Genomic DNA, 25,998 nt, shown 5'->3' with positions numbered 1-25,998 from the left:
AAAATGTGGGGGAGAACCACTACGCACAGACGTATGCAAGACATGGGTTTCAGCTGTCGCATTCCTTGTGTCAAGCCACTCTTGAACAACAGACAGCGTCTGAAGCGTCTCACCTGGGCTAAAGACAAAAAGGACTGGACTGCTGCTGAGTGGTCCAAAGTTATGTTCTCTGATGAAAGTAAATTTTGCATTTCCTTTGGAAATCAGGGTCCCAGAGTCTGGAGGAAGAGAGGAGAGGCACACAATCCACGTTGCTTGAGGTCCAGTGTAAAGTTTCCACAGTCAGTGATGGTTTGGGGTACCATGTCATCTGCTGGTGTTGGTCCACTGTGTTTTCTGAGGTCCAAGGTCAACGCAGCCGTATACCAGGAAGTTTTAGAGCACTTCATGCTTCCTGCTGCTGACCAACTTTATGGAGATGCAGATTTCATTTTCCAACAGGACTTGGCACCTGCACACAGTGCCAAAGCAACCAGTATCTGGTTTAAGGACCATGGTATCCCTGTTCTTAATTGGCCAGCAAACTCACCTGACCTTAACCCCATAGAAAATCTATGGGGTATTGTGAAGAGGAAGATGCGATATGCCAGACCCAACAATGCAGAAGAGCTGAAGGCCACTATCAGAGCAACCTGGGCTCTCATAACACCTGAGCAGTGCCACAGACTGATCGACTACATGCCACACCGCATTGCTGCAGTAATTCAGGCAAAAGGAGCCCCAACTAAGTATTGAGTGCTGTACATGTTCATACTTTTCATGTTCATACTTTTCAGTTGGCCAAGATTTCTAAAAAATCCTTTCTTTGTATTGGTCTTAAGTAATATTCTAATTTTCTGAGATACTGAATTTGGGATTTTCCTTAGTTGTCAGTTATAATCATCAAAATTAAAAGAAATAAACATCTCAAATATATCAGTCTGTGTGTAATGAATGAATATAATATACAAGTTTCACTTTTTGAATGGAATTAGTGAAATAAATCAACATTTTGATGATATTCTAATTATATGACCAGCACCTGTGTGTATATATATATATATATATATATATATATATATATACACACACACACACACACACACACACACACACACACAGATGGCCAAAAGTTTGGAATAATGTACAGATTTTGCTGTTTCGGAAGGAAATTTGTATTTTATTTCACCAAAGTGGCATTCAGCTGATCACAAAGTATAGTCAGGACATTACTGATGTAAAAAACAGCACCATCACTATTTGAAAAAAGTCATTTTTGATTAAATCTAGACAGGCCCCATTTCCAGCAGCCATCACTCCAACACCTTATCCTTAAGGAATCATGATAAATTGCTAATTTGGTACTAGAAAATCACTTGCCATTATATTAAACACTGCTGAAAGCTATTTGGTTCGTTAAATGAAGCTTAACATTGTCTTTATGTTTGTTTTTGAGTTGCCACAGAATGCACAGTATGCATTCTGAGATGCTATTCTTCTCACCACAATTGTACAGAGCAGTTTGAGTTACTGTAGACTTTGTTAGTTCTAACCAGTCTCCTTTCTCTGTTGACCTCTCTCATCAGCAAGGCGTTTCTGTCCGCAGAACTGCCACGCACTGGATGTTTTTTGTTTTTAGCACCATTCGGAGTAAATTCTAGAGACTGTTGTGCGTGAAAATCCCAGGAGATCAGCAGTTACAGAAATACTCAAACCAGATCCAAATCACAAATCACATTTTCCCCCATTCTGATGGTTGATGTGAACATTAACTGAAGCTCCTGACCCGTATCTGCATGATTTTATGCACTGCTGCCACACGATTGGCTGATTAGATAATCGCATGCATGATTGTTGATGCCAGATGGGCTGGTTTGAGTATTTCTGTAACTGCTGATCTCCTGGGATTTTCACACACAACAGTCTCTAGAATTTACTCCGAATGGTGCCAAAAACAAAAAACATCTAGTGAGTGACATTTCTGTGGACGTAAATGCCTTGTTGATGAGAGAGGTCAACAGCGAATGGCCAGACTGGTTCGAACTGACAAAGTCTATGGTAACGTAGATAACCGCTCTGAACAATTGTAGTGAGAAGAGGGGGCTTTCACATTGGGCACGTTTGCTGCGGTCCGATTCCAAGTGCAATTGTTCCTGATGCCCCCCGCAGCGTTGGTCTGGTTTCACACTCACTTGATTCTATCGAACCCCGGTCCATTTGCGTTCATCTTACGTCATCACAAACACGCATGGAGAACACAACGTGACTCATCACTTTAGTTTTTTTGTTATTTTGGTGCCACTATGCACAGCAGAGACACTATGCATATACTGCGTATATGTGCGCTTCATGGCGTAACTCATCAGATGTCCAGGGGAAGGTGGCTTGCTGCTGTTGGCAAACTGCGTTTTTTGAGGAGACATCTGATTGCAAGGAATTCAATTGCATCTTTGTTTACACTGCACGCTTACTCACGCTCGTGTCCAAGGTGGAGTTATCGCCACTGGTATCTCCTATTATACCCTATATTTATAACCTATACTAGTATTTATATATAGTACTTATAAGGTGTATAGATAGATAGACAGACAGAAAGACAGTATTTATAATGTTGATTGTACTTGTATGTCATTGTGGTGTCATTACTTTTTTGGGACTTTCAGGAATGTGTGGATCCTCGTGTGGTGCCGAAACTAATAATGTCATCATAGGCTAAAACGCATGCGCAGGTTACTTTACTTCCTGAATGAGTGCGCACCCAAGTCCGAGTTGCTTTCACATTCACGCGAATCGCGCTACAGTTCCATTGCAACCGAACTCAGACCACCTCCTACAGGTAGTCTCGGGTTTGGCACCGCGGTGCGCTACCCGGTCCACATGACAGCTTTCACATTACCAATTTTTCATGCAAACCGTGCTCTGTTTCAAACTAAACTGCCAGTGTGAAAGCACCCAGAATATCATCTCAGAATGCTATTCTGAGATGCGGTTTGGCACTGTTTTTGTGCACAAGGGGGACCTGCACAATATTAGGCAGGTGGTTTTAATGTTGTGGTCGATCGGTGTATTTCCTTATACATTCACATACATTTTGATGTTAATTAAAAAAAGTTATGCATGTTATTAACTATCCAAATGTAGAATTTATCTGAAAAGACACAACTTTAACAGTGGCTCAGTTTAAAAGACAACAGAACCAATACAACATCAGCCTATCTACAATTAATGTCACTAAACAAAGTGTATGAAACACAATGTTCTGCAAAAAATGTCAAACACTCTCAAACCCAGCATTATTTAAGGTGCTTTACATACCCATCTGAAGGTAAACACGTCTGAAGTCTCACAGCTACTTAAAATTACAGATTGATGTCAGCTGTCAAAACAAGACCCAAATCTCCTCTCCCTCACTCTAGTCCAATAGTGGAGGTCACCAAAAAACATGGGCACTGCTTCAGTTCTCGCCCTGCAATATAAAATCCCTTCCCTGTGGCACAGGATACACACACTGAGACTCTTAAGAGGCAACTAGCACCTCCCAATACACTGGCACCAGGTGGTGTCTCTGCCCATCTTTTTGTGTGTGTTCCTGCTCTGTGAAAGAGAGCACAGACAGTGTAACAGGGAAGTGCTGATTGTGTGTATAGAGGGTTAAGCTAAAGGAAGGGAGTGGTTCGTTTGACACAGCTGATTAATTCCTCTGAACTGAGGGTGATTCTTAAGTGTGAATGTGAAACCATGCCGGGGTTTCCAAATAAACTAACAGAGATCCTATGATTTACAATTACACTTAATCAATATTTTTGTCTTGTTTGTCAGTAAAAATATCTAAATGTCCTTAAAACAAGATGCATTTACTTTAAAAAAATTTATTGTGTAAGATATTAAGATATTTAAGATATATCATGTTTTCAAAGAATATACAGGTGCATCTCAATAAATTAGAATGTCGTGGAAAAGTTCATTTATTTCAGTAATTCAACTCAAATTATGAAACTCGTGTATTAAATAAATTCAATGCACACAGACTGAAGTAGTTTAAGTCTTTGGTTCTTTTAATTGTGATGATTTTGGCTCACATTTAACAAAAACCCACCAATTCACTATCTCAAAAAATTAGAATACATCATAAGACCAATAAAAAAAACATTTTTAGTGAATTGTTGGCCTTCTGGAAAGTATGTTCATTTACTGTATATGTACTCAATACTCGGTAGGGGCTCCTTTTGCTTTAATTACTGCCTCAATTTGGCGTGGCATGGAGGTGATCAGTTTGTGGCACTGCCGAGGTGGTATGGAAGCCCAGGTTTCTTTGACAGTGGCCTTCAGCTCATCTGCATTTTTTGGTCTCTTGTTTCTCATTTTCCTCTTGACAATACCCCATAGATTCTCTATGGGGTTCAAGTCTGGTGAGTTTGCTGGCCAGTCAAGCACACCAACACCATGGTCATTTAACCAACTTTTGGTGCTTTTGGCAGTGTGGGCAGGTGCCAAATCCTGCTGGAAAATGAAATCAGCATCTTTAAAAAGCTGGTCAGCAGAAGGAAGCATGAAGTGCTCCAAAATTTCTTGGTAAATGGGTGCAGTGACTTTGGTTTTCAAAAAACACAATGGACCAACACCAGCAGATGACATTGCACCCCAAATCATCACAGACTGTGGAAACTTAACACTGGACTTCAAGCAACTTGGGCTATGAGCTTCTCCACCCTTCCTCCAGACTCTAGGACCTTAGTTTCCAAATGAAATACAAAACTTGCTCTCATCTGAAAAGAGGACTTAGGACCACTGGGCAACAGTCCAGTTCTTCTTCTCCTTAGCCCAGGTAAGACGCCTCTGATGTTGTTTGTGGTTCAGGAGTGGCTTAACAAGAGGAATACGACAACTGTAGCCAAATTCCTTGACACGTCTGTGTGTGGTGGCTCTTGATGCCTTGACCCCAGCCTAAGTCCATTCCTTGTGAAGTTCACCCAAATTCTTGAATCGATTTTGCTTGACAATCCTCATAAGGCTGCGGTTCTCTCGGTTGGTTGTGCATCTTTTTCTTCCACACTTTTTCCTTCCACTCAACTTTCTGTTAACATGCTTGGATACAGCACTCTGTGAACAGCCAGCTTCTTTGGCAATGGATGTTTGTGGCTTACCCTCCTTGTGAAGAGTGTCAATTATTGTCTTCTGGACAACTGTCAGATCAGCAGTCTTCCCCATGATTGTGTAGCCTAGTGAACCAAACTGAGAGACCATTTTGAAGGCTCAGGAAACCTTTGCAGGTGTTTTGAGTTGATTAGCTGATTGGCATGTCACCATATTCTAATTTTTTGAGATAGTGAATTGGTGGGTTTTTGTTAAATGTGAGCTAAAATCATCACAATTAAAAGAACCAAAGACTTAAACTACTTCAGTCTGTGTATTGAATTTATTTAATACACGAGTTTCACAATTTGAGTTGAATTACTGAAATAAATGAAGTTTTCCACGACATTCTAATTTATTGAGATGCACCTGTATCTTGAATTAAGTTTATTTTTCTTTCCTAAACAATTGGCAAATTGTTTATTCTTGTTTAAAGCATAAATCTAGAATTTTTATTTTATTTAATTTTTTTATCCCCTTTTCTCCCCAATTTGGAATGACCAATTCCCACTACTTAGTAGGTCCTTGTGGTGGCGCAGTTACTCACCTCAATCCGGGTGGAGGAGGACAAGTCTCAGTTGCCTCCGCTTCTGAGACAGTCAATCCGCGCATCTTATCACGTGGCTCGTTGTGCATGACACCGCGGAGACTCACAGCATGTGGAGGCTCATGCTACTCTCCGCGATCCACGCACAACTTACCACGCACCCCACTGAGAGAGAGAACCACTAATCACGACCACGAGGAGGTTACCCCATGTGACTCTACCCTCCCTAGCAACCGGGCCAATTTTGGTTGCTTAGGAGACCTGGCAGGAGTCACTCAGCACGCCCTGGATTTGAGGCGCGGTGCAAGCGCAAAGTGAATGTGTGAGTGCGAGGCGATCATCTGTGTTCCATGACTGCTACCGGGTCATTGAATAATGTATAACATGCCAGTAAAGGCAGCTGGTGGAGCTTCTGGTGCCCCCCTAGGGAGTTGGTGCCCTACGCAGACTGTGTAATATGCGTATAGGGAGTGGCGGTACTGATTACCGGCTAACGGAAACCCTGCTGCTGTCTCCAAGGTTCTGTCACAGTGTCTCCGTTTGATAGTGCACTAGCCAATGCAGAAGTTGGAGACATTGCTGGAACCCTGCAGGTTATCTACACTGTCATTTAATCCCACCGGTTACAAATGTGACCGGGGTCTAAAAGGAGTTTTTGATGCATTTTGCACAGAGTTGTCAATTGTAAATGACAGTGCAGTGGTGCAAATAGTCACATGACCAGAGCTATTTAATTCCACCGGTGCTCCTGGAAAGATTATGTCTGTCAAAACTCCATAAAAAGAAGCGAATAAATCCTGTCATAATACACTTACAACTACCATATTTTGTACATAACTTGAATTGAGTTGTGTGTGTTTATTTTCTTTTGATCAACTCTGCTGGTGGGGTAGGTTTTGTGTGGATGACTGAAAAAATCTGGATGAAGCATATTTTGTCCACTCATGTTTATAAAGATAACTACAAAAAATGATGCAATTAATCGTGATTAAATATTTTAATCGTTTGACAGCCCTATTTGAAAACTAATTGTCCTATTTTCATTTGATTAAAGTTTTAATAAATTAATTTATTTAAACACGTTTTTGATGATACAATTGAAATGAATTGTTAATATGGAACTCAGAAAAAATAAAACAAAAAAAACAGATATCAGTATTGGCGAGTACCGTAAAAGGAAATCGGTGCTCGTATTTGTAAAAAAAAAAAAAAAAAAAAAAAAAAGAAAATGGTACTGGGAGATCCCTACTTAAAATAAAATGTTAATAGCTAATTAGCTAAGATTTGAAATTCTACTAATTTTTTTTCCCAAATTTGAAATGCCCAATTCCCAATGTGCTTTTTAAGTCCTCGTGGTCGCATAGTGATTCGCCTCAGTCCAGGTGGCGGAGGACGAATCCCAGTTGCCTCCGAGAACATCAACCCGCGCATCTTATCATGTGGCTTGTTGAGCGTGTTGCCAGGGAGACATAGCGCATGTGGAGGCTTCACGCCATCCACCATGGCAACCATGCTCAACTCACCACGCGCCCCACCAAGAACGAACCCCATTATAGCGACCACGAGGAGCTCTACCCTCCCTAGCAACCATGCCAACAATTTGGTTGCTTAGGAGACCTAGCTGGAGTCACTCAGCACGCCCTGATTCGAACTAGCAAACTAGCGAACTCCAGGGGTGGTAGCCAGCGTATTTTACCACTGAGCAACCCAGGCCCCCTGAAATTCTATTTGTTGACTGGTTGGTCTAAAAGTCATACCTTCTGGCCAAGTCATGATTTCGCAAATTCGTACAAATTATTATGAGTTGTCATGGGACTATGTTGGCTGACTTTCAGGCAGTTTAAGAAACTTTCAGATTTTTTTTGTACTTTTATTTTTTGTTTGCTGATGACAGGTGGTGAAAATCTGCAACAGCGTGATAAATCTGCATTTTTGATGTTTTTTGTTCAACCTTTGCCGAATATTACTTCGTGATCTTCTTTTCCAATGGCATGAGACAATAACTGGCAAAAACACCCGTAACTACTCCAGCCATTTCAATTCAGAAACAGACCACAGACTGGAGATGACCATTAGGTCTAATTCACCTTCTCCTGCAGACAAATTAATTGGCAATTTCAAGATCAAGGCGCAACAAAACAACACAGTTTGTGTCAGCCATTTAGCCCATGAATAAAAATGAAATTCCATTACATTCAGTCATGCAGCTCTTCCACTCACTGCACATGAAAGAATGAAAAGGTTACAGAATATCAAACATTGCATTTCAATGCAAATATAAAGTCAAGGAAACATACAACAATACAGATACAATTACATTCCTAGACTAAATATCTGAATAAATATATATGGTACCATACAAACACTAGAGTATAATGATGTGATATCACCAGGGAAAACATAGAAACTGGTAGAATGAACGAACTGAGCTTTTAAAACCCATATATTTAGCCAGAAAGTAGTAAACAATAAAATAAGGTTGACCTATATGTTCTGGTATTCCTGGCAAAATGGTTAGCTTTTTGTGCCAGTATACTGTTGAGTACATTCTTGTAAAAGATAATAGCATGACATAAACAAAACCCTTTAAAAATTTGAGCACAGCAACATGAGATATAAATTCTTAAACTCCTATAAAACACATATTTGCCATAAATTCAAAACTAGTTTACTTGAGTTACCTGATGAGGTGGTCTCAAGCAACATTTGCAATTACACAAATAGTGTTGCACATCTGGGAGCTGTCGGGAGTAACCTTTACAAGGGGCATTCTGCAGACGTGAAAGGCCCTCTACGCGTTCAACATGCGTAATAAGCAACACAGCACTGCTGCTCTGAATTGGTGTACACAGATCTAGAACCAGTTTAAAATCTTCTATAAAAATCAATAAAACCATATCATATCATCCATAAAAAACACATATTCTTAAAACAAGTAAATGCGCTCCATAAATTACAGTTCACATAACACTGTATACCTCATAACTATTGTACTTTACTCTTGATTTAACAACTTAACCCTGCAGGAGAAAACAGTTTAAACCAGCCTAAGCTTATTTACTGGTCTAGCTGGTTTTAGCTGGTCGCCAAGCCAAGTAGGTTTTCAGCTGGTTTAGCTAGCTGGTCTCCTTGCCTAATCAATTGAAAAGTGCCCCAAACTCCACTAAAACCAGCCAACAGACCTAGAGACTAGGCTAGACTTAAGAACAGTGAACCAGCTAATGCTGGTTAATTGTTTTTGTTTTTGTTTTTAGCAGGGTAGCTATAAGTAACTAGCTAAGCTAAAAGGCATAAAGTGCTGTAATAGCAAAATTGTTTTAAATTTAATTGAAAAATATATGTTCTATGGACTATCAAATCTAACATATTGTCAAAAAACACTTAAAATTGTCATTTTAAATCAGGCTAATAGTAAAAAGGCACGTGGGTGTTAGGTGACCAAATCAAACTAGTACACTTCCATTTCTAACATATTAAATGGCAAATGACAAGCAGAGGCAATATTAAGAGGCAACCTCTCTGAGAGGTGACTGTGGATTGAATTGTGACCTTTTCTTTTCAAAACAAACATAAAACGGTGAGACCCCTGTGAAAGCGGATGTGTTAAAATGTCTTAGGCCACAGGCTCAAATCCTTTTCATCCCAAAAGCCTTTAAACTGTCAATACAAGCTTGACTGAAGCTAGGCAAGGCTGGGCTAGAGTTTTTTCTCCCCCTCAAACGCTCCCTTCATGTTGACAGCATGTTACCACACTGAAGAAACAGCAGTCAAGGAAGTATATATTTACATAACTAGGCGTGAAACCCTTCTGATGATAATCGGAGCACTTTCTCAAAAGGACTGTGCAAGGTGGAAGATAAAAATTTTCAAGGAACTCAAATTATGGTAAGTCAATGAGAGAGAGCAAAATTATTATACGCTGTCCCCTTAAGTAATTAATACTATGATTTGTCATGACAAAATGCTAATTAGAGAAGAAAAGCATTGCAAACATATTCTGTGTGGAAGAAAGAGAGAGAAATGAAGATTCAGGAGCACAATATTAGTAAGCATAGAACATTTCATAAAATACAGTACCAGTACTGGGCAGCATTTAGGTTCTTGACATTTGGAAGATTGGCATCCAGGCATCTTATTTCTCATGACACTTTTCACAACGTGTTTTGGTGCTGCAGGCATGGCATAGTTTATTTAAGTCGACATGAAATGATATTCACAACCCATTTTAATTCCGTAATCTGACATTTTTATGAAAAACTGGAATAATCAACGGGAAATATTTTTAGGGCGGAACTTGTTTTTATCCATCTTGAATTTAATGGAGCGTTACATGCCAGAATGAAGCGTCATAGTGGACAAGAGGAATTTGTGATGTCAGCCGAAAAGCAAAGTTGTTTCCGAGGAGGAACACATTAAATAATAATAATAATAATAACAATATTATATATATATAACATTACATTAAACATAAAATGTGTTCTAATTGGCTGTGGCTGTGTGACTGTCAAAATGCTTGTGGCTAAAAACTTATTGCATCACATATAGTTACGACAAAGTGAACATTTCAGATCCATGTCTTTGAAATGAATATGACAGACTACCCAGTCTCACATAAGAACTGTGTTATTGGAAACTTCGAATCTACCGTAATGTAGATCAGATCTACAGTAACATCTTTATGTTGCACGCAATTGTCAAATGCAGAATTTCTTCTGAATAGCGTGTCTTACGAGAAGCTGGACCACTGTTGAGATGATGCGGCCTGCCAGAACTGACATAACCAGCAAGCCGGTTCTCCCTTCCCTCCAGGCCCTGTATATAGATGTCTCGCTTCACTCCACATGTATTGTAAGGTCGTACATGCTGGCACATGCACAGCCACACACACCCTACAGTCAAACATCTGCAGTGCGAATACACTGGAACTCATTCCGTAAAGCAGCTTTCAGTTTCGTGCACTTAAACAGCAGTGTGCTTCCATTAGTCACACAGAAGCCATTAGTTCAAAATGCTGTTTGAACTAATAGCTAACTCTTTCAATACATGTACTGTATATATTATATATAATTTATTTTCCTTTTTGTGACTTTGCATATGGGCTTTTTTTTTTTTTTTTTTTACTTTCCCTGCACTCGTGTTCTTATCTCAAATTTGCTTCAGCTGTATTTTTGTGTTTCTTGTGTTCTGTGTGCAAATAATAGTTTAAAAAAAAAAGAAGCTTTTTGGATTAAACCACTTGTTATCACATGCCCTTGTGGCATTTAAATACATGCAGGATATCAATTATATTAACAATTACATTTTCACTACTATCTGTCATTCACTGCTATTTAAAATGCAATTGCAGATATCTATAGGCTAATTAATTTCTTAGTAGTTGAACTTCTAGCTTTGTGCTTCTTAAAAGTAAAAACCATATATATATATATATATATATATATATATATATATATATATATATATATTTTTTTTTTTTATTTTTTCATCAATAATTACATTACTAGTACATTCCTGGCATCAACCATTGAGTTTACAAATAGTGAAATTGCTACTTTTTGATATCTGTAAATGTATTTCAGCATGTTCAATTTGGTATTTCAGATATCTAGAAATGGATTTTAGATATCAGTATTTTTGTAATTAAAGATACACTCACTGAGCACTTTATTAGGAACACCTGTACACTTACTTATTTATGCGATTATCTAATCAGCCAAATGTGTGGCAGCAGTGCAATGAATAAAATAATTCAGATACAGGTCAGGAGCTTCAGTTAAAGTTCAAATCAACTATCAGAATGGGGAAAAAAAATATGATGTCAGTGACTTCAACCGTGGCTTGATTGTTGGTGCCAGACGGGCTGGTTGAGTATTTCTGTAACTGCTGATCTCCTGGGATTTTCATGCACAATAGTCTCTAGAGTTTACTCAGAATGGTGCCAAAAACATCCAGTGAACGGCAGTTCTGTGGATAAAAATGCCTTGTTGATGAGAGAGGTCAACAGAGAATGGCCAAACTGGTTTGAGCTGCCAGAAAGGCCACAGTAACTCAGATAACCACTCTGTATAATTGTGAGCAGAACAGCATCTCAGAATGCACAACATGTCGAACCTTGAGGCGGACTGGCTACAAAAGCAGAAGAGCACGTCGGGAACTTTATTAGGACCATAGTGCTGTCTCTTAAAAGGCTTTCTAACTAGTTATACACATTTTCACATTACTGATATCTGAAATTAAAATTGCCACTAGTGAAAACAAATGACAGAAGACAATTTTTTTTTTACTATGATAAAGGGCATTTGCACTAGAAACTATTGATGCTGATTGAAAAGCTTGACCAGCTACTGTAAGTTTTGCAGGTCCATGAGCTAGACCAGCACTAGACCGGCTCAACCAGGAAAAACCTGAATAAGCTTAAATTAGCAGGGGTCAATTTAGCCCACTTCATTCCATTCTCCTCTTTTCAAAGTTCCTGCGAATGATCCAGTTCCTGCGAATTGTTGCTCTCTTGTAAAAAATGAGGTAAATGTGCACGCTATACTGCCACATACGTTCACTTTGGCTCCTGTTGAAAGATGGCCAGGTGGTGATTAGCAAAACCTGCAAACCTCAAGCCCAAATATACTTTAATCATCCTCCACCTTCTTTTTATGACAAACATTGGTACTGCATTCTTTTCCTTCTGAATTTTTTTTTTTTTTTTTTTTTACAAAAATTGGCAGACTCAGCTATCATCAGCCAAGTAACAATTATCACAGAGCATGTTGCAAAATGACTGAACACACCGACACAAATCACAGTGAACTTGACATCATCTCTAAACACAAGATTTCACTAAATAGCAAAAAGGACGTTCTTTGCATGAGGGGTACATTGGAACAGTGAACATCCAAACAGTGTGTCATTGTTTGGAGTCAGACTATGACAATGACTAGCTTTGCAATTATGTACCAAAATAGAATGTGGATATGTATAACAGTGCAGCTGAAATTGTTATCCAAACAAAACAAACAATTTTCCAGCAGGAAACATCTAGACCTTGTGATTTACATGGAATGTTTTGCATGGATAACGAAAGTGAATCACCACTGAATGAAAGAAGTTTGTTGACCAGTGCAGATGAGACAGGTGGCTTCAATAACCACCAAGGCAACAGAAACACTTCAAAATACTAAATAATTTTGGAATGAATAAAGCCGGGTATACAGTACAATGCAGTTTTTTTTTCTGTTCTTCATGATTGTTGCTTGTCAGATTGTGCGATATGGCCCTGGTGAAATCCTAGGTAAAAACCAAGGCAGACTGTGCAACATCGTTGGTCTTTAATGTCAGATTGTACAGTATACAGTACACTGTCAGAACTTTGGCAGAGTCTAAATGCTAATTTATATTTACTAGACGAACAGGCTTCTTTTATTTTGCCTAAAAATTATGACAAAACGCACTGACGTTTTTGTTCAGCTGAGGTATTCGTCAGTGATATTTCTCCTGCTCGTGCACATAGCTGAAACTCTTGACATAGGAGAACTCGGCTAGTCGAGGAGCGTTGATGATTGGCTAAAACTAATCGTGGGTGTGGTTTTAACATGACATTCTTTCTTTCTTTATTTTCCTCAAAGTAATTTAAAAGACACCACATGCATAGTAAAAATGCATTTTTTAAAATAATTTTTTTATTAGCTTATGGTGCTTTAGTTTGTTCAGAAGAAAAAAGTTTGGCTTCTTCTATTGTATAGGCTTAAAATTCATCGTAAGGCAATTAATGGCCAATGGTGAGTAATCAAAGACTGCCGATTTTGTCCTCAAATAAATCTTTAACGATTCCCAAAATTTGTCTCTGTTTGCAAAACTGAAGCAAAACCACTACCTTGTGTACCCGGCTTAAAGGAATAGTTCACCCAAAAATGAAAATTCTCTCATCATTTACTCACTCTTGTGCCATCCTGGATGTGTATGACTTTCTTTCTTCAGCAGAACACAAATTAAGATTTTTAGAAGAATTTTGCAGCTCTTTTGGTCCATACAATGCAAGTGAATGGGTGCCAAAATTTTGAAGCTCCAGAAATCACATAAGTCAGCATAAAAGTAATCCATATGACTCCAGTGGTTAAATCAATGTCTTCAGAAGCGATTTGATAGGTGTGTGTGAGAAACAAATAAAAAATTTTTTTTTTTTACAATAAATTCTCTTATAAAATTTCAACTTTCACATTCTTCTTGTGTTTTTGGTGATTCACAATCTTCATGCATATGCCCCCTACTGGGCAGGGAGAAGAATTTCTAGCAAAAATGGATTAAATATTTATCTGTTTCTCACCCAAACCTATCATATCACTTCTGAAGATATGGATTTAACCACTATTGTTTTATGGATTACTTTTATGATGCCTTTATGTGCTTTTTGGAGCGTCACAATTTTGGCACCCACTCACTTACAAAGATGAAATATTCTTCTAAAAATCTTAATTTGGGTTCTGCAGAAGAAAGAAAGTCATACACATCTGGGATAGCATGAAGGTAAGTAAATGATGTGTAAATTTTAATTTTTGGGTGAACTATCCCTTTAAGGTAGCTTAACATTTCGGTGAATATTCAACAATGGGTGTCTGGTCTATAAACTAGGTTTGTTTTTACCTCAAGTGTATTTTGTAAATAGGGTAACAAAGATAGAGGTTCCTGACCAAAACCAAACCAAAAAATATAACCGATCAAATGCAACGTATTTCAAATATTACCAGTTCTACGTTGTTTATGGTAAAACATTCCCTGTGTGTCTTTCCCTCCGCTTCGTCCTCAGAATCCCTCCACATGGCACCATGACACAGCAGATTTGAAAACGAAGACACATGCTCTTGCTTCTAACCGCACTAGCCCAGCTTTACAATATTTCATGGCTGATTACTCAAACTTATGTTCAGAATACTAATTTAAGGACGAGTCCTGCAGCAGTGCCAAGTTTGGTGCACCAAACGGTCCCTAGGCCCCACTAAATGCAATCAAAATCAAATACTTAACATTTATTTTGAGCTACTGTACGAGCAAAGAACTAAATTGATATATCTCATCTACTGTCAAAGGGTTCAAAGCTGAATCATAATTTGATTGACCTCAGTTTTCACCATTTCTATTTAAAATAGTTATTTGAGGTACCAAGTCTGCAGTGATGTTCTCCATTATGGAGTGCCAAAGAATGCATTCATTTAAATAGTATGTGTACAATGCAAACTGGATAACAGCTGCAGAATATTTAAAGCTTTGCCGACCCTCTATGTGACAAGCTGTTCATTTTAATACTACAAAGTCACAGTCCATTTCTCGTTGTTATTTGTTGTTATTCGGCTACAGAGGAGACTTCAATGGTTAGGCTTTGCCCAGCCATTTTTACATTGTTTACACTATATGCATTCGGCAGACACTTTTATCCGAAGTGACAGGCAATGCATTCAATTCACTCATGACCTTGCCATTGCTAGCACCATATTCTACAAGCTGAGCTACAGGAGCACCCATTAAGAGAATCCTACATCCTACAGAGTGCTTTAGGATTACCATCAACTTTCCATCTGATCTTTAATAGCACAACAACTTGTTATTTAATATGGTTTAATCGGTGGATCAGCAATCATAATCCGGAATTACAATACGTTGTTAACTAGAAACCATCAACAGTGACAATCTGTGGGTGACCATCGCTGACTCATTCCAACATGACCATAGACAAAATCCAAACCACATGACCAAGCCCACCAGCAGTTCCCTAGATGCAGCTGTAGCTGTTTGACAGAAATAGACTTGTTTTGTTGTGGCCCAGTGAATCCCTTGAGGAGAGAGCAACTACAATAATGGCAAAATCACATCTGGGAGACTGGAGCCCCAATGTCAAACCACATATCAGTGTTTGGAGGATCTGTACTGACGACAATATCTCGACAGCACACAGAGGCTAGAAATACAGATTTACATCTTTAGTATCAAAACATCATTATGCAGTGTGAATTGGTCTTGTTTCCTTGTAGATATGTGCCATGTGACAGCAGCAAAGACGGCACTGTAACCCTAGAAAGGGGTCTGAAATATACTTGATGAGTCATGCAAGTTTGTAATTACCATTGTAGAAGAACCAAAGTATTTTGGATAGTTTGAGGTTACAGTTTAGAAAACCAGACAGTTACTGACTCCTGCTATGCAAATATGGATATATTAGGAACATGGGAAGTGATCTGTAGGCATAAATGTGCCAGCATACTCTATGTCTGCAAAAAAGGCCATAACCACCACAGACACTGAGAGGGAAACGTCCATCCCAATACTCAGAATGGTGTTAAGTGTTCAATAAGTTTTTTTGTTGTTGTTTTTTTCACCGATTCTTGAGTCTCCCCAATCTTGAATATCTGGATACATTCAAGTCTGCAATGCATGAGCAACAGAAACAATCATTCTCTATTTTTTTGCAATCCAATACTGTACATTAAAGCAGAGAATTGGCTAATAATACAGTTTAAAAATACTAACTGTTCTACCTATAAAACCAACTCTCATATGGTTCACATATTTCAAGTCAGTAACATAATCTATAAATACATCAGCAGATCCAAAGATAGTTTGGCTGACACTCATGTGAGCACAAAAACAGACTCCGCTTAGACTCCACAAAGCATTATTGTTGCATTATCTGATACCAGGCAGCTTAATGCTGTATAATCTTCCCCCAAACTAAAAACCTACCTCCCAAGGACACGATGGGTGCCAAAAGAGACCAGAGACATAACAAAACCAGACAAAAAAATGTGTGAACAAAACAGAGAGGAAGGAGTTTATGTCTTTGCTATATAGAAATACTAACTGCTGACTACAAACAGACATAAACTGTGATGAACGTTGTAAAATATACAGCTCAAGGATGTAATTTTTCCATTCACTCTTGTGAATGCATTTAATTCGTTTAATGGGGACAGGGAAGCCAATCTGCTTTATGATCTGAGTAAATGCGTTTATGTCAGTCGTTTCTGCTTCACTCTCACGATCCTAATGGATCAACATAACAAACAAGCACTGAGATCTATCTAAGGAATCAATGTAATGTTCACTAGCCTACTACATAGTGCTCCATCAGCAAAGCTGCAAAGTTACGGTAAGAAATATAAAGTCAAATTGTGGGGGTCGTTGTCAGTGTCTGAAAGTTTTATGTGGTCTGTTTGGCTTAGTAAGCATACAACTCAGTGTCCTGAAACTAGTCTGCATCAATAAGAATGACATCAGACTACGGAAGAGAGAGAGAGAGAGAGAGAGAGAGAGAGAGAGAGAGAGAGAAAGAGATAGAGATAGAGAGAGAGAGATAGCTGCATGCCTCAACAGCTGCTGCAGTCATCCCTGCCAGACACCTGCGTGCTCTGGCACACACAAACACACTCAGACCTACCTCTCACGCCATCCCCAAGCTGGCTGGCCACAAACAACATGCAAACAGCAGCATCCAGAGTTCACTCTCTAACTTAAAAGCAGAAACAGGACAGGATAAAGTCACCCATTCCTGACTGTGAAAAGCCCAGCGTTGTCGCAAGAGTCACTACAGACCTTAAGACCTCCAGTCCTGCACCTAGCGTGACGATGCACTCCACTGGTCTGTCTAGCTCCCTCCTGTTTCCCAGCCTCCTGTCCCTAGCATGCCCTCTCTGTTTCTCTGTCTCCACGTCACTCTCTCTCTCTCTCTCTCTCTCTCTCTCTCTGCTCCTCTCGGCCCCTCCCCCTGCACTTCTCCCTCCCTGTCTTTTTCCCTCTGTGTGTTTGCGATTGATGGTGGTGTATCTGTGCTTTTGCCCTGTACTGTGTCCTGTTTTGCTTTATTTTTACTGCGCTGCAAGGTCAATGCTTGTTCCACAGATAGAAAAGGGGGGTTGGACAGAGAGAACAACAGACAGAGAGAAAAAAGGGTGAAAGAGAGAACAAGCAATAACAAAAGCTGGGTAAAACAACATAGTTTGGGGGTCGCCAGGGGGGACCACTGTCCTTCCAGTGGCCGGATCTGAAATTAATTTATCATTGTTTAAGTGTGTGAATAAAACAAATTAATGCTTTTTTTTTTTTTTTTTTAATTCTATTTTTGTTGGTAGAATTGTGTGGTTATAACTAAACTATTATATAAATAATATTTTTAATCATTAGAGGTCAAAAAGTGTCACGAGCGGTTAAGAGGTGCCGGGTTCAATACAAGTTAAGCTCAGCTAACAGCATTTTTTGTGGCATATTTCTTATTACCACAAAAAATAATTTCGACTCGTCCCTTAAAGGTGCTGTAAGCGATTTTAGCCGTTTTACTTCCACGAGACTGAGCCATAGATTAGCCACGCCCGCTCTTTCCAAAACCCCGCACTTCAAAGATACCAAATGAGCTTTATTGAGACTGACATTGTGCAGAAACGGTTGTTAAAAACAACAGAAGCAAAATAGCGCCCTCAACTGACAACTGTAATGAACAACATAGTTTAAAAATGGTAGTATGTCTCAATAATTCGCTGCAACTACAACACTATGAGAACGTGCAAAATTATTGACAGGTCAAAAGCGTCATTGTCCGCGGTACACAAAAACATTTTTGTTTGCTGTTTACAGAGTCTAGAGCTGTCACAGAGACAGGTGAGATATCTTACATCACTTATTTCGGTAATATCTCTCAGGGAGTAGGAAAATGTTTTGCGTACCTTTCCATGAAAGACTCGCTACAGCACCTTTAACACTTTTAGGTCTGAAAGTGTTTTTAAAGATTTCTTATTTCAATGTCATGCCCAAAATTAAAGGCTTATAACTCTTAAATAAATAAAAAAATAAAAAATGGTCAATTGTTTGGTATCATTTAATAAAAAACATTTTAAAAAATTTAATGATATAGGCTGATAAATTGTTACACTTATGAGTAAAATTTTGTGTTGATACGACAAAGCAATCAAAAGATATAGGTTTCCGAAATAATTTATCCTAGTGTCCAAAAATGTCTCCAAGTATCCAAAAGCTTCTCCAAACTATAAAACATAATAATTGTACATAAGAACTAATTACACATGCAAATACAGCAACAACTAAAGGTATGCTCTCACTCTCCAAGGCATGCAAGCATGATTAATGAGATCTCATACAGTTCCATTCTGTGTCATTTGAGCCATCGAGTCTGTCATACACTTGGCGCCATCTCCTGGTGGCTATATGTAATTAGAGTGAACGATCCTCTCTGCCCATATTTGGATTACTTCCATATTTGGATGCAGCGATCTGAATCCTAATATGATTCTATGTTTATTATAGTTCAGCATTCTATGATGCTGGACAACGTACTACATAATTTCTGATGAAGTCATCTGATCCAGGAAAGCTAACGTGTTTTTAACCAGATAGCACATTATGTGCTGTGTGCACATTGTGCTTCATGTGGATTATCTAATGATACATGCATCCTATTATGTTGTGTATGGGCTTGTTTTAACGCATATCCCCTTCTTTAAATAATGTGGTGTGTGATATTTTATGTTCTGTTTATTTTTCGTCAAGTTATATGCGAAAACACGGCTTATAAGTAGAGGTCGACCGATATGGGTTTTTTAATGGCTGATGCTGATATCCAGAGAACAAGGTTGACCAATAGTCCGATACAATGCCGATATTTTACACAAGATAAAATAAAATATAAAATACAAATATAACTTAAAAAATCTAAAATATAATATTGTATTTAGGTAAATAGCAGTTTCTTCTGATTTCTGTTTAGTCATAAAATTTTAGTAATTTATTTGCACATGAAGAAACTGATAATATATTAGGAAGAAGGATATAACAGTACACACAGTAGTCCAGCAACCATGGATGGCATGTGCACAGTAGTAATCACATTTTCTCACAAAAGGCTGAATCAAACCAACTGTACTGTAAATAAAGTAAACAGTGAATATGACATTTACTCATAGCGCACATGTAGCGCTTGTACTTTAAGGTTGCACTCGCGTGCTCGTGCGGATCCAGCGAGCAGAAATCTCCTGACAGTTTAAATGGGCTGAATCACCTGCTTGGATTGTCATGTACTGACCATCATGATTTGTGAATCAGAGGAACTTTTGATCCTGATCCTGAAGTTTTGATTCTGGATGATTGGATATACGCTTCAGAGGAAGATATTAGATGAGCGCTAGATGGGAAGAAACAGCTAGATTTTCATGAGGTTCGTGAATTATATCTGTTTAAACAATTCATCCACATATTTGCAGACGATATATGATAGAAGTATGATATTTGCCTTTTTATCATTAGACAAGAAAGTTAAAAGTTATAGAGCAATGCTGAGGAGAGGCTGGCAGAAAACATGCTTTAGAGTAAGAATGAGTGCTTCACAGGACGCTGTATTTTCTAAAGTTTTGTGAGGTTTGTTTATTACATCTGTTTAAACAAGATATCTGAATATTTGCAGACAATACATGATATTAGTTTTATTGATATTTTCCTTTTTATCATAAAACAAGACAGTTAAAAGTTACAGGGAACTGTTGAGGAGAGAGAGGGAGAGTGAAACACGCGAGCACTTTAACTTTATGGGCTCAGGCGCATCTATGGCGGGTTTGAAATGCCGACCCTTTAAATGAGACCGTGTTGCACACTGGTCTATTTTTGTAGTAACACGATGGCACGTATCCAAAAAAAAATAAAAAAATAAACGAACTGTGTTTGATTGTTTACATGTCTCAGACGCTTAACATGCAAGCAGGCGATTCTCAGCACCCTCACGGCCCTAAGAAAAAAATCAGCCAAATGGGAAAAAGTATCGGCAAATGCGATAATTACAAAATTCTGAATATCGGCTGGTTTATTGGCCTCGGCGATATATCGGTCGATCACTACTTATAAGCAATACCTGTTTACATGTATATCAAAGAAATTTACTCAACTATTTCTCGCTAAATTTTTTTATCTGTGAGTAAAACAAATAGGCTGTTTTATTCTACTCTTTGAGAGCTTTCCAACGACATATGACACATGGCTATTTGATCAGTTTGATGTTTTTACTGCTTACAATAATATGTACAGTGAAAATTATTAATAAATTATCAAAATAGAACACTTCTGATTTGTCTGCAAATTTCAAAGCACTTGTTCAGTTTTGGTCATAATGCACAGCATAAAGTAGAGCTTCAAAGCTTTAAAACAATACCTATTTTGTGTTGGCCAAGACTGTAGTTATTAATATTTTGATAATTATTTTTCTCTGCGGGCCCCTGAGCTTAAAGGTTTAAAAAAAAAAGAAAGAAAAGAAAATCATGGTTACAGTAATTATAAATGTTAACATGATTTTAGTGTGATAAAATTGCTTACTAACCTTATCAGTCTAAAGATAGATGCAGTTTTAACAACTTTGTTGCCATGACGATGCAACGCTAAAACCCTGCAAGCAATTTTATCAAACTAAAAAGTAAAATCATGTTAATACAATGTTTACATCTTACAGCTATACATTTGCAACTGTTTTTTTTTTTAATTTTATAAACGAGGTACAAGTCAAAATTATTTTCTGTGGTGATCAACACTATGCTACAAATTCTGTCAATTAAACTTCAGTTGTATTGAACCAGGAACATTCCTTCATGTGGAGTTCTCTAATATGTACGTGGCCCATCCAATCAGAACAGAGTCAGAACTAACTATTTTATAGGATAACACCACCACACACTACCTTTCTTAAATGTTGTCACTGTCACAACAATAGTTTTTTGTTGGTTGCACACAAACATCTATAATCAACTTTTGAGCGAGTGATCTCTATGTAAATTTATGCTGTCTCTGTGCAATGAGAAGTGTGTGTCAGCCCACAATTTTGTGATACACATGCACAAAAAAGAAACCTCCACCTACCTATCACAACACAAAATGGACTTAAATGCAAATACATTCACTTCCATCATAATAACAACTAAACTTAGCTATTAAACGGAAGTTCAAGGCCATCTCCCATAGTACTAATCGACTCTCTATATCTGGATTATGGTGAATTGTCTCTAGTGAATAAGTGCTGCTGACTTACTGTCGCGTCTTTAAACGGCAGATGGCATGTAGCGGCATCAATCTCCCGTGCACGTTCCTGAAAAACCCAAACGTCCTCAAGAGCTACTGACCTCTGCACTTTGGCTCACACCACAGAGCGGTCCGAACCGCAGAGCGTTCCCGGCATCCGTACTATACGTGTGAAATGCAAGTTTTGTGTGCATGTTAATCTACGGTACGTCCAATTCAAACTCTCTTTCGCTGTATAGGAGGGGATTTAACTTTAATGGGATTGCAAGCTGATTCCAGCAGGTGGTGGCTATGATTAGCTCATGTTCAGCTTTTGCTTTTAAAAATGGAAGTCTTGCGCAGCCAACACACGGAGGCCCAGACGCCCCCTCCCCCATGACCCACTACACAGATTTGGTGTCTAAAGTGGAGTGGCACCTGTGGATCTGTGCAAACCGACTCCAGACTGGTCCTTGGCTAATTACCTAAAGATTCTCTGTAAAGCAAAGCCAATGACTACAGCAAAACATGTGTTAAGTAAAAAATCATTGGAGCACCTAATAAAACTAATCTAGGTAGACAACTGCCATCCAAAGTTCAATATTCACTCTGTATATTACAAATCAAGCTGAACAATAATACCGAAATACTTAACAGTCCTTCAAGTGACTAGATATGAAACAGTTTTTTTTATACACTGCCTGGCCAAAAAACAAGTCGCCGTTTGGATTTAAATAAGCAGATACTCAAGAGCCTATGATTGGATCATTATTGCAGTGATTAATATGTTTCAGCTGGCAACAATTCTTTTAACCCTAACTGATGCAGTGTGTGGCTTCTAATTTCTTAAAAAACCATGTCGGAAGACATATCCCGTGGTCGTGAAAAAGATGTTACTGTGTTTCAGAAGGGGCAAATTATTGGCCTGCATCAAGCACTAAACACTAAAACACTTGGTGAAGTCGCATCATAATAAGTCGACAGTAGAACTCACGGCTATGTTTAATAGTGAAAGTAAGAGCATTTCCACATGCACAATGTGACGAGAACTTACAGGATTAGGACTAAACAGCTGTGTGGCCATAAGAAAGCCACTTTTTATTGAGGCTAATTTGAAAAAAAAAAATGACTTCAGTTTGCTAGGGAGCATAAAGATTGGACTGTGGAGCAACGGAAAAAGGTCATGTGGTCAGATGAGTCCAGATTTACCCTATCCAAAGCGATGGGCGCATCAGGGTAAGAAGGGAAGCGCATTAAGCGATGCACCTGTCATGCATAGTGCCCACTGTACAAGCCTCTGGAGGCAGTGTTATGATCTGGGGTCGCTTCAATTGGTCAGGTCTAGGCTCAGCAATGTTATGCGGCAATAAAAAGAAGTCAGCTGACAACCTGAATGTACTGAATGACCAGATTTTTTCTTCCCTGACGGCACGGGCATATTCCAGGATGACAATGCCAAGATTCATCGGGCTCAAATTGTGAAAGAGTGGTTCAGTGAGCATGAGGAATCATTTTCACACATGAACTGGCCACCAAAGAGTCCTGACCTTAACCCCAATGAGAGTCTTTGGGATGTGCTGGAGAAGACTTTACGGAGTAAATAAAAATTACAGAGTAAATAAAAATGTATGCAACTCTGGACGGAAATGCTCGTGTTTGCCACGGTGTACGGCACTATTTTCTTAAAGTGCTTACATATTGTTCGTGCCTTGTCTTTCACTCTGTCGCCATTTTTTGTTTCCACCGGGTACCCAAAATGCTGCCACACAAACGATTTAAATATGGCGGGGGCATCTTCTATGCTAATTTCACCCCCACACTCCGTCATGCTGATATCGTGAGACAACTTTTCACCTCAACGAGAAATATCGTCACGTTTTAATATTGCGAGATCTCGTGGCACAAGATCTCGTCACACCCCTACTAAATAGTATCTTTAACTGCGAGTGGTCATCAGGGGTCATGAGGTTCTGAGTTCAATACAAGTTAAGCTCAATCGACAGCATTTGTGGCATAATGCTGATTCCAACAAAAATATTTTCAACTCGTCTGTCGTTTGTTGAACTTAAAAATCATGGTTACAGTAAGGTGCTTAAATGGGGCATGTACATAAATGTTAAAATACACAAAATGTCAAAAGTATAGCCACAAGATGTAAATATCATAAATGTAAACATGATTTTAGTGATAAAATTGTTTACTAACCTTATCAGTCTAAGTTATACAACATGCAACACCAGTAAAACCTGTAAGTGATTTTTTCAGACTAAAATCATGTTAACATGTATAATGTTTACATACCATAATAGTGTGTATTTTAATGTTAACAGACTGGTCTTTATATTACAAATCAAGGTGACCTATAAAACTTAACAGAATTGTGTAGATTCCCCTCGTGCCGCCAAAACAGCGCCAACCCGCATCTCAGAATAGCATTCCAAGATGCTATTCTTCTCAACATAGTTGTACAGAGTGGTTATCTGAGTTACCATAGACTCTGTCAGTTCCAACCAGTCTGGCCATTCGCTGTTGACCTCTCTCATCAACAAGGTATTTCCGTCCACAGAACTGCCGCTCTCTGGATGTTTTTTGTTTTTTGCACCATTCGGAGTAAATTCTAGAGACTGTTGTGTGTGAAAATCCCAGGAGATCAGCAGTTACGGAAATACTCAAACCAGCCCATCTGGCACCAACAGTCATCCATGCGATTTCTAATCAGCCAATCATGTGGCAGCAGTGCATAAAATCATGCAGATATGGGTCAGGAGCTTCAGTTAATGTTCACATCAACCATCAGAATGGGGAAAAAATGTGATCTCAGTGATTTGGACCATGGCATGATTGTTGGTGCCAGCTGTTCTGTTCACTTTGAGCATCAAACTCAAAGAACTTTAAACTGTGCTACTGGCACCCTTAGTCGAGTTTAATGATTACATTAATCATTAGTTTTTTGGGGGTGGTCTCTGTTTTTTTTTTCTCCTTAGGGGGGAGACTTGCGGACCTTATGCTTTTAAATATATATATATATATATATACACACACACAGTATGTATATAAATCCTTATAAATTATAATAAATATTCTTAAAACCTAACGTAAAGGGTAAACAAGTTTATTTTTCTTACCCCATTGGCAAATATTTTTTTATTTTACGTTTTAAGCGTAAATCCCACTACCTTTTGTTAGATTTATCTGAAAACAAGACTTAATATCTTATGTCATTCTGCTTCACAAGTACATTGTTTTGTTTTAGTTGGAAGTATGTTTAGATATTTGTACTGAAAAATACTCTATGGAAAACAAATGGAAATGTTAGGTAGAACTTTCATTGCATTTTGTTTCCTTACTAAGTCAAGTGAATGATGACTGAGGCTGTCATTCTGCCTAACATTATCAGAAAGACATGAGGGTGAGTAAATTATGAAATAATTTTATTTTGTGAGTGTACTATCACTTTAAATCTGACTGCCTAGAAAAGTTATAGAACATTACCTCAAAAAAATAAATAAAAATGAACCAAAATGTTTAATTATTAGCACATAATGCCGTTTTCTAACAGTGTTAACATGCTATAACATGGTTCATGTGTATTTTTTTTTCCTTGGAAGGGAAAGATGGTGTTCTGATCAGGTGTTTTATCCTGTCAGATGTCATGACCCCAGTGCGAATGGGAAGAGGGCATCTGTGTTTATGTTGTGTTGAGCAGCACTTACTTTGTGGCCTCAGATCTTCAGTTGTCAGTATGAAGTGTTTGTGAGCATGTGTGTGAGTCAAGGTTGGCCGAGCAGCTATAGATGGTTTAAAGGGAGTGTTTTAAAATTCCTCTGCGTCTGTTTTGGCAACCAACTGCTGACACAGACAAGCCAAGAGACATAAAAATAGATTCAAGAACATCTGAGCTCATAAAGCTACTCTGGAAATATGCAGTGGAAAAGGGAATTGACATCATTGACTTGTCACATTTTATCACTATAATCCAGAGCTCAAGTCCATTTCAGCCAGTAGGGGGAGCCATGGTACAGTCTACAAGTTTGATTACAAGAAATTGTCAAAGCTGAGATAAACTGAAATAATTATTCTCCATTTACATGGCTTATGGAAAATACAGAAATTAGTACTGAAACTAGGATAAACGTCAGCTGATCGCTAACAAAAAAATTCAAATCCTAAGAACACACTATTATTTATAAATCATTAAACTACTAGATCTACATCAAGACAAGATGCTCTTGTCATATGAGACTTCCCTAAGTCTGAACAGAGATATGTTTCAAAAGGAAGCTGTAATATATGTGGACGTCACAGCTCGTCTGAGA

At 38.4% G+C, this 25,998-nt stretch overlaps 1 protein-coding gene across 6 annotated transcripts in view; it reads right to left on the bottom strand.

Annotated features, from left to right (window-relative positions):
* The window catches only part of LOC127426171 (IQ motif and SEC7 domain-containing protein 1-like), a 295,619-nt gene that overhangs the window by 51,598 nt on the left and 218,023 nt on the right, over positions 1–25,998 (bottom strand). Inside the window, exon 1 of one of the 6 annotated variants that reach the window (XM_051672780.1) lies at positions 17,234–17,331. The exons of the other annotated variants lie outside the window; for them this stretch is intronic. The gene's annotated coding sequence lies outside the window, so the exon portion shown is untranslated. Of the gene's footprint in view, positions 1–17,233; positions 17,332–25,998 lie in introns of those variants that run through there. 6 annotated transcript variants of the gene reach the window in all.

The sequence above is a fragment of the Myxocyprinus asiaticus genome, chromosome 35 (genome assembly GCF_019703515.2).
Source record: "Myxocyprinus asiaticus isolate MX2 ecotype Aquarium Trade chromosome 35, UBuf_Myxa_2, whole genome shotgun sequence".
NCBI classification, from domain to species: domain Eukaryota; kingdom Metazoa; phylum Chordata; class Actinopteri; order Cypriniformes; family Catostomidae; genus Myxocyprinus; species Myxocyprinus asiaticus.
This window is presented reverse-complemented; position numbering and strand designations above follow the sequence as displayed.